The sequence below is a fragment of the Stegodyphus dumicola genome, chromosome 2 (assembly GCF_044657685.1).
Source record: "Stegodyphus dumicola isolate Sdum_Otavi_A_Nest chromosome 2, ASM4465768v1".
Taxonomy (NCBI): domain Eukaryota; kingdom Metazoa; phylum Arthropoda; class Arachnida; order Araneae; family Eresidae; genus Stegodyphus; species Stegodyphus dumicola.
In genome coordinates, this window is record NC_140769.1 from 200,632,368 (window position 1) to 200,642,976 (window position 10,609).

Consider the following 10,609-nt stretch of genomic DNA (forward strand, 5'->3'; position numbering starts at 1 on the left):
TATTCGTACAAATGTTCACATTATGACGCAGTAATAATCAGTAGTCATCCTTCAAACTACTAAAACGTTAAATAGAACGCTATCCACAGCGCAGAGAAAGCTAATGCGATCAGCAATAACAACAGCAGCTGACTATACAACTACTGAGCTGAGATGTCGCTCTCCGGGTTTTTAATGCTTTTAATCGGTTGTGAGAAATTTCTGGTAATTTCTTTGCTCTTCGAGATTTCTGGAAAATAAAAGAGTAGATTTACAGTTACAGATAACACACTAGTCAATTACATTTATTCAATTTGAATATAAACTACGAGATAGCTATTTATTAAATGTTAAATGCACGTGTTTCTGTATTTTTACTTTTCCGGCGTAACTATCTCTTAAAATATGTCTCGTGCTGCTTCGGACGGGGAAATAAAATAATTATAATTCTATTAACATTAGCTATCTAAATACAAAATTCGTAACGTGAATTATTGCAGCTCATACTTTGTTATTTTAGATAAAGTGCTTAGAAATTGAATTAAGTACAAAAATTAGACCATATATTACATAAATTCTGCCGAATTATGCTGTTAATTTAAATAAATTGTTACATAATTGTATTAAATATAAAAGTTGATGCATATATTAAAAAATTCTGTCGAATTGTTCTGTTATTTTAAGTGAAGTGCTTAGATAATTGTATTAAATGAAAACTAATGTAAATGTTACCAGAAATGTATGAAGCTCCGGCATTCTATAAAATACCTAGGCAATTTTTAGAATTAAAGGAAATTTTCTCCCTCCTTTCTGGTGTAATGTTAGCACACTCGGTAGGACAATGCATAAAATGTTTCTAACAATGGCATTTGTTAGAATGCGATTGTTAGAATGGCAGCATACTACCTTTCTGGGGTAACGGTTGCACACTGTCTTCGTGGTGTAATGGTAGCACACTCGGCGCGTATTCGAGAAGTCCAGGTTCGAGTCCTAGTGTGGGCCTTGCTCATTTTTCAGGTCTCCTGTTTAAAAAAAACCTAATATCTCTACTGAATGTCTGGTAGTTTTAGGCAAAGTATGCAATAGAAGAACTATTACATACTTTACTTAGGCGTTGCATATAATACCTAGGCATTCAATAGAATACAATAATATCTAGGCATTCTATAGAATGTAATCTAGGCATTTTATAGAATATAATAGTATCTAGGCATCCTATAGAATATAATAATATATAGGTATTCTGTAATATATATAATAATATCAAGGCATTTTATAGAATGTCTGGCGTTTTTAGGCAAAGTAAGTAATACAAGAATTATTATATACTTTACTTAGGCGTTGTATATAATATCTAAGCATTCTACAGAATGGCAAATGCTCTTTAGGCAAAGTACGAAAAAAAGGTCACGATAAGCCTATTACTTAAAAGACATTCATTCCTCAAAAATACAAATGCTATTTTTTAAAAAAAATGAAAGACTGCCATTAAAATATTTATTCAAAATACATAAACAAATTAGTGAGATGACCTTGGTACGCCATAAAAAATTTATATTCTCCATTCAGCTGAGACTGGAAATCAATGAGGTCTACCTGACAACGGGAATTAAAGTCATAAAAAATCATAGGTTTCACAAAAATGCAATTTTTTATACCTTTTTTATTTTTCCCGGCAGGACTCACAAAGATGCATGTACAATTCAATATTATTACGTGAAAGGTTTTTGTATTTGGTTGAAAGTTCCTGTACTATTCTGGGCCCACCAGCGGCCGAACGGTAACGTCGCTGAACACTGGTAGTTCGGTCCGAGGTTCGAATCCCGCGAACGGGCTGGCTGCATGGGTGTTTTCCCCATGTGTAACGTGTATACGGGCCAGTTTCCCTTAAAAAGTCCTCCACGAAGGCGTCCCTCCCTTAAGGCAGATAGCCCTCGAGTGCTTTGCCGTAATCTAATACACCACCACCACCACCACCTGTACTATTCTGTCACGCCCTCCGTATCCAATAGCTAAATGAGTTTCATGAAGTACGTGAAATAACTCAGCGTCCGTGACGTAATACTGCATTGTACTGACGCCTTCTTTAACAAAATGAATGATTTTACTCTTGTTTTCCACAAACATCACATCATAGTGATTCAGCAATCAATAGTGCCATGGCTACTTCTTAGTAGTCCTTTTGGCGTTTTTTACATCATTTAAAAACTTCTGGTAAGTAGTTTCGGTTATTCGAAATGAATCGAAGATGTGTTTCATATTTTCCCGGGTTGTTATTTGTCTTTGTATAGAACGCCTAGCAGTGTATGAAATGTTTAATCGTTTCACACATTGCCGTCCAGTTTTCAGCATTCTACAAAATGCCTAGATATTTTATAGAAATACCGGATTTCATACTTCGACGGTACCATACATAATAAATAAATTCTGTCGAATTGTGTCGTTATTTTAAATAAATTACTGAGAAAATTATATTAAATACTATAATAAATAAATTTTTATATTAAATGATTTCTATATGTGTACATTAAATAGCTCGTATTATATAGGTATTGAATAAATTGCCGATTTACCGTAAGCAGTTTCATTTTCAAGGATATTTAGAAATGGCAATAAATCGCATTTTTTAAAGCCCGAATTGCGTCAGTGCTGTTACTCTTGCCAAGGTCGATATAAAAGACAAGTGCCAATGATTCTGTTTTAATAAGAAAATGAAAACAATGTCCCCGGTTCACTAATTTTGATTTACAAAAATAGTTGGCCCGTTCTAGAATCCATGTATACGATTCTATTGTACGTCGAAGACTTCCCAAAGCGGTTCGTAAAGCAGTTTGGATCTCGGCAGAAGCAACATTTACCAGCCCATATAAAAACAAGAGATTGATTTGGGTCCACATGACAAAAAAGGATTGAAAACTTGTCCTTTTTTTCTGACGAAACAAACATATTTCGTTGTTCTATGAGGTATTTCTCCCGCTTTCTTGGCATCCCTTCGTGGTGTAGTGGTCTGCACGCTGGGCGAGTATTCCAGAGGTCGGTGGTTTGATTCCCGACGAAAGCGTTGCTAATTTTTCAAAATCTCTTGCCTGCTTCCAAAAATACCTTATGTCTCTACAATTCAAGGTAAACATTCTCGATATGTTAGGAAGTTAACCCAATGATAGCATCTTACTAAATCACATCAATTAGACTTTGAAATCAAGCCGAAAAAAAGTTTTAGGGTTACTTCTCTATCCGAAGTATCGTGTTACTTGTACCCATTACTACAGTAGTTCTCAAACTTTCTTGCTCCATGCACCTCTTTCACCATTGCTAGAAGATCATTCCCCTTCCCTCATTTCCTTTCCAAACTTTGAAAAATTGATAGATATATTTATTTAGATTTAGATTATTTTATAACGTGCTTTATAAATTAAACAATAAAAGGTGTAGAAAATGCTGATAAATTCCAAAACTTTAATAAAAGTAGATCTTTATATTCATAAACAAAAACTAAGTACTTAACAACTAAATAAAATACTGACTGTATTCCCCCTCTGCAGTTAAGAAACTCCCCCTAGGAGGAATTCTTCCTGGTTGAGAACCCCTGCATTATTAGCGTGATTAATTCAAAAACCTACAACGAATTGTACAATGTACAAATAATGACAACTCTGGGAATACAACTCTAAGAGAAAGTAATAGAAACTTTCTAAAACCATCAAATATGTGACATTAATTTGCCGAGAAATACATTTGATTTCAATCCCATTGAAAATCTCTGGTCAGTTGTGAAAAGAAGGCCAAAATTAAAAGATAATATCTCAACTCTTCTGATTTCTAAGTGTAAGATCATCAAAGCGTCGTTTCATAGCTATGAAATTAAGCTAAGAAGGTTAGAATAAATGGACCAAGGCCTTCCTCGTAGGTCCCAGGAAGTGAAAATGAAGCCAAGAAACGTGATTGTAAGACGTCACGAGTCATCATGGCCGCTGCCATAAGCGGACTTCTGGTTGGTTTTGTTTACATTCTAATCGGCCTTGTCTACATGTTAGCTATTCATCATTGAACGTTTATAAGTCTCTCGATCTAATTTTAATACTTAACATAAAAAAATTTCTACTTAGTGTATAGAAAAATCACAAGGATTGCAAATAACTGAGTAGAGACATTAGGTTAAATGGAAAAGCTGGAGAGATGAAAAATTAGCAACCGCCTTCGCCGGGAATCGAACCACGGACCTCTGGAATACCGGCCCAGAGTGCAGAACCACTACACCACGAAGGCACGTTAGGAAGGCGGGAGAAATACCTTATAACTGTTTCAAATTTAATACAATCCAAGTACATGAAAATGTGTAAATGGTAACTATAACACAGATTATACTTGGTAAAACCTGGAAGATCAGTGCAAGTTTCAGTGCTATTTTATGCCTAAAGACACTTTTCTGAGCCTGTAAACGTCGATATTTGCTTTCAAATTAAGCGTAATTTTATTTAATGATATGTACTCGTACGCTATATGGTGGCCATGATAAGTATTGTTGTTGAGATTTCTTTGGCTTCACTTTTGTGACCTCATGCTTATTCCATCTATTCTTACGTGCTTGGGTTAAGCAGATGAATCAAAAGCTGGTGAAATGAATGCCAAAGTGTGGAAAACATTATTAAAGAAAAAGGAAGACAGCTTTCTTATTATTGCAGGTCAAAAGTCAAGTAATCGTTTGATGGCAATACTGAACATATTTTGAACAAATCTGATTAGTTTTGGCAACGAATATTCCATTTTAAAGATGTAAGATATCGGTTGTTATGTTAAATTGTATATGTATTTTTATTTTATGCGTGTATTCGTGTATAAAATGCCTTGTTAAAAAACGATAGAATATTTTGAAACGTATGCATCGGCCGACTAAAATGTTGCTTCGTGTGCTTTTAATATGATAAATGCGACCTTTATTAAATATCTTTTTTCCCCTGTTCTCTTACTGTTATTTATTTTTGGAAGTAATACATTGATATAAGAAGATAGAAGCTATGTCATTAGATTATTTAAAATTTATATTTCACGGAAACTAAGCTATTTTGTTATGCATCTAAATTAATTTGCCTATGTAAAGTTGTCACGGATTTTAGGATGATTTTTCAACACGCCGTCGACAATAAAAGAAAAATAAAAGATTTCTAGTCGATATGAGAAGCGCGATTCATCTCCCTCACTTTTAAATTAGTTTGTATGATTTTCGCAATAGACGCACTATTTCATTCATGGGCAATGGTGGTCGTATTACAGCAACTGAATGAAATTTAAATTACAAAATGTCATGCCACTTCTAAAACGTTAAAAAGGTTGTCGAAACATAATACGCAAGGTAATTAGGAAACGTGAACGCTTTCTCCATTCCCTAAAAAATCTCAATGACTTGTCATTAGTTACAAATAGTTATATCTATTTTATTTTAAATTTTATTGCAGGCGCAGACGATTAAGAACAGTTGACGCATTCTACGCAGTCATTGTCATTTGATGACGCAAAAAAGAAAAACTGTTTCTCAGTATTCCTGTAGCGTTTTCGAATTTTGGCAGACGAATACAGGGTCGTTTGTTTTAAGAATAAAGATCCTGTCGTAAATGTCGTCAAATGTTTTAACGTTCCTCTATTATAAAAAGAAGGAAGGGAAACAGGTAAGCTAAAGCCGCGCTGAAATTTACCTTGATATTTTTTAAGTCACTGATTACGGTCTGAGTTTGCCAGTAAGTTAAATTAACTGGGAAGGTAGAATTGCTATCTGCGTATTTACCTTTCTGCGCCAGAAAATCTTCATTTTAGTTGTTGTTGTTCTTGTTTTGTAAATAAAACGCTAATTAAAAGCCGCAATCGCCAATCAGATAAGTTTTCATTGAAACATTAAATTTAATTTGCAACATAAATTCAACGCTGAAATTGGAACATTAATTAAGCTAGATTAATTTACAAGAATTGGACAATGAAACTGTATCATCTGCATCTGGAGTGTTATGCTGTATCATAATGATGTAGAACGCCTTCTGAAGGCCAACACTGCAGCGATTGTTTCTAGAAATGTTATCATGACTAGTGTTTCTTTTGACTTGCTTTGGAAACATGACTGGTCCTGAAGAGGAACAGGGAGCTTACTCAAGCTACGTATGTTCAAGAATGTGTGAAGTAGACAATACAAGCAGGAAGGGTATACGAAACCCTTTATTTTCTATACTTTACAGGAATTTCCGAAACTTCGGAATACAGAGACCAACCACTTGTGGTCTGAACGTAAGAATATAAAAACTACTAACTAAAACTCTAACTAAAACTAACTTTGAATTAGTATACAAGTGCCTAACACTAAGATTGGCCTTTATTTAAAAAAAGGTCGGTATGTAGTACGCCGAGCTGCTAAAACTACGATACGTCTGCAATTATCAAGAGGGCTAAACCTCTGGCCTTGAAGGCAACCAGCAACAGAGTGAAAACTCGTAAAACTACAGTGACAAGCGGCTTGCTTCCAATAACTCCTTCCTCTCTCTCGCTTGGCAAAAAGCCACAACTTAAGCACTTGGCGTTAGCAAGACAATTTGCATAAATAAGTTAAAGCGTTTAATTCTGGCCGGAAGTAGAAAATAAGAAGTGATAGTAAAGTTTAAAAATAAAATAAACGTTAGTAAAACAGGATCCTTACAATATTTGATATAAGTTTTTTAACTATTAAAATATTTTCAGTGTTTAGCCTGTGAATGCGAATGTTTTAGCGTGTGAGCTCTCGCAAAGAAATGGCTATTTGACTTCGTGATAGTGAAAAAGGAACGTGACATCCAACAAATCCTCTAGCATATACCACAAAGGTGAACTTATGATAAATTCAGTGAATTGTGCAAGACATGGGAGATTTTAAATTACTTCTTCAAACCACTTTATCATTAGTTTAGCGGTGTGAGCTGGTACATTGTCAGGCCATCCTAATACAAGGTATTTATTTCATTTGGGATAAAATGCTTGATTAATTTGATTTTGTCCTCTAGAATACATATTAGATATATCTTGTTGATTATATAATCGTCTAGAACAATAAGAACTCCAGAGATTTCCACGAGATACTGTATTCCAAGCCGGATCATACCCTTTTTCTCCACACATACTATCAATATATACTCATTGATGAATAATAGCCATTTTGCATCGTGTGCCGCCGTTTAAGTTCTATTCTCCTAGGAGCGATTACCGAAACCCTCGATTAACATAATCGCTATTTATCAAAAGCTTTGCTACATTTGTCTGACTAAGAACACTATATCCTGCGAATTTCTTTTTGTAGAAGGGGATGAGTTTTGTTGAGCTCTGCCATAATTTGTGTAATCTCCGTTTTATATTTCTGGAATAAAATTCTTTTTTAACATACTAACATCTTTTTCAGATTCTTTTTGTTTTTTCATTCATCTCGGCTAATATTCCCAGTTGGGCCAAACTCTTTGCTTTTTTGGTATGCTTAGACATGAATCTGGATAGTATGGCCTTCCATATACGGAAAGATTTTCAGTTTTGGTAAAAAAATATATCATCAGACGAGAGTGAAATACTTATCTTCTCTTGAACTCTTATACACATCCTCCATTTTTGTCATATAATTCACGATATTTGAAGTCAGTACTGATAATACCCACTGGAACTTCAAACTTGTCATTCTTCTGCTGTTTGATAAAGTTCGCATTTTAAATTCTTTCAGTTGTTTAGTTTCGTGTAAAATCCTAGTATACGGTAAGGTCTTGGCGTGATTTTGAAAACTTTCGGCAACACCAAAATGACTCGTTTACTGCTCATCACAAATACCGCATTTACTGTTCATCATAATACCTTCGAAATCCCGTGTGTACCGTATACTATTAAACCTAGTTTCGTTTAGCTCGTTTTGTGACAATCGAAAGCTGCTCACACTAACTTGATATTCGGAGTACTATGCTATTCGTTAAGCGTTTTCAGTTTGATTGCTTATCTCAACAGTATAAACATTCCTGCTTTGCCACAAGATTTTAAAGGCTGTGAAAATGTGAGCGTCCGTGAAAAATGAAAAGATCTATATTAATGATTACAAGGAGAATAAAATATATTCATTCTTGCTTTGAAAAAGTAAAATATTCATTCTTGCTTTGAAAAAGTAAAATATTCATTCTTGCTTTGAAAAAGTAAAAATAAATTTTATAGACATTATATTGCATATCAGCATGCAGTATAAAAATAATAAGAAGGTCATTGCTAAGCTTCGTGCAAACTCTTATTTCATACCTAGGTTGAAATGCATGGTGTTAAAAACGTCTTCAACAACTGCAACAATGTATACTCATAAAAAATTATGAGTACTTTATGACTTACATCAACTAGATGCATTATTTAAAATATGAAATAAAATTTTGGTAAAATATTCAATTATTTTTTAATGTTTTGTTTAAATAGTCATAATTTGAAAAATAAATAAAAGGTCTTACGAAATATCGAATGGCAGCACTCTGAGAGTAGGTTTATCCGCTAGGTCGCATAGATGATAAATTCTTCGATACGTAAAGTGAACCCAGCCAAAAAAATTGGAAGATTCAGCTGTAAATATTTCAGACGTCAAAAATGAAAGTTAAATTTCTCAAGTAAAAGTATGAGATTTTATTAGATGAAAAGGAGGATTTGATTAAGGTAATGCAGAATTACGACTTTTAAGCATGAACAAGTTTTCTTGCATGTACTACAGGTCTAATTGAAGAACGTAGAAGAACTGGAAAGGACAAGGCATGAAATAATTTTTTTAGAAGAAGCTTGAGAGAAGCACTAATTTTTTATTACCAAAATCTAATAATAACAGTAAAATAAAACCACGCGGGAAAAAAGACTATTCAACGAGACAATTCCACATCTCCAGTATTTTGTAGTGTTCCAGTTGATCCATAACTGCAGCCTTATATTAGATGAGTGGCAGCCAAGTAAAAAGCCAGTAAACGTTACATCCAATCATTGAATAACATTGACGCAGCCGAAAGTGTATAAATCGCATTCCACCTTAATGTCTAATAATTAAATTACTATCTATAATTTTATTACATATAAAAATAAATATTTCCGTATAAAAATTATAAGTATTTAATTCCATATAAAAATAAATATTTTATCTAATTTAACAAAATCTGAAAGCTTTCATTTGTATTAGATTAGATAAAATATGAAAGCTATCCGATTTTCTTTGAACGTATTATTATTTATTTTTATTCGGGCGTAATATAAAATCTAAAAGGTTGTAGATTTTATATTACGCCCAAAGGGACCTTTTTTTAACGTTTTGTGCGTTACTTTTATTTATTAAATATTTTATATTAATATAATAATCCTAATTATCTTATATAATAATCTTTAATTATTTTATGTTAATATAATAATCTTAATCTTATAATAATATGTTAGTCTCACTTACACCATAAAATTCAATTCAACAGGAATATCACAAAGTAATTTAAAAAGAGGATATCTTTTGAATTACCGATACACAGTCTCGCGCGCTGGAGATAAAAATGTTTTTTTCCGTGCAATGTTACCACTGCTCGTTTTAAAATCGTTCTGATTGTTAATTAAAAATTCGTTAAAGTTCTACGAAATATGAAATAGATAATAAAAAAAATTCCAAATTTGGGCTTCCAGATGCCCATATGCGAGTCGAGGACTACGTTATTCAAAATTTGATGTCTCTAGGTACCGTTGTCTTTTCACAGTGCAAGAAACATACATACATTCATGATGACTCTTCAATTTTTTTGTAGGGTATATTTTAATTTTATAACAGTTATTTTAATTTTAGAGTGCTTTCCTATCAATTCTTGTTTCCACTTACAACTCCTTACCAGAATGAGTTTTTAGAATCACATTGAATGCAAATAAGTTAGAAGTAGTATTAAGGAAGGTTCAACTTATTTCGTAAGAGCGAGCTATAGGAATACTTAATAGCACGTGTTTGCCTTTGGGCTAAGTCTCTCTTGAAGCTGTTACGCTCGGCCGTATTATTACGTGCCTTTCGTTATTCGCCGGCTAGTTTAAATTAAATGCCATTTATGTTAGATACAACTATATTAGATATTTGAGTTTAGTTTCGGCTAAGTCTCCTTTATTTAGTTATATTTTAGTACCTTATTTCTTATTCTGGGTTAAAGCCCTAGTGTAGGCTTTGTAATAAGCCTGAGAAGGGGGCCAAGGGCCAACTGTTATTCTTATTTGAGTGAAATAAAGGGTATTTTAAATCTTCTTGTGTCTATATCTTTAGTTATTAGAACTCAGCGATAAGCCGATACTCAGTTACCTAGGTTCCTTAACGTTCACCTTAGACAAAAGAAGCAAGAAACTCTATAGTTTAGGTTTCTTTAAAATACGAATATAATGCAGAGATTTAATATTTAGTGGCAACAATTTGAAAAGTGAAACGCCGTTTATAGTGAACCAGCGCAAAATGTTAAAACGAAATTAATAATAATAATAAAAAAAGAAAAAAAAAAAAAAAAAAACTGAAAGCTTTAATGTTTAAAGGGGCGTTTTTTTAACCTTTTGTGTATTGCTTTATTTCTTAAATATCATGTTCTTCGCACTTAAACCACATAAAATTCAATTTAACTGC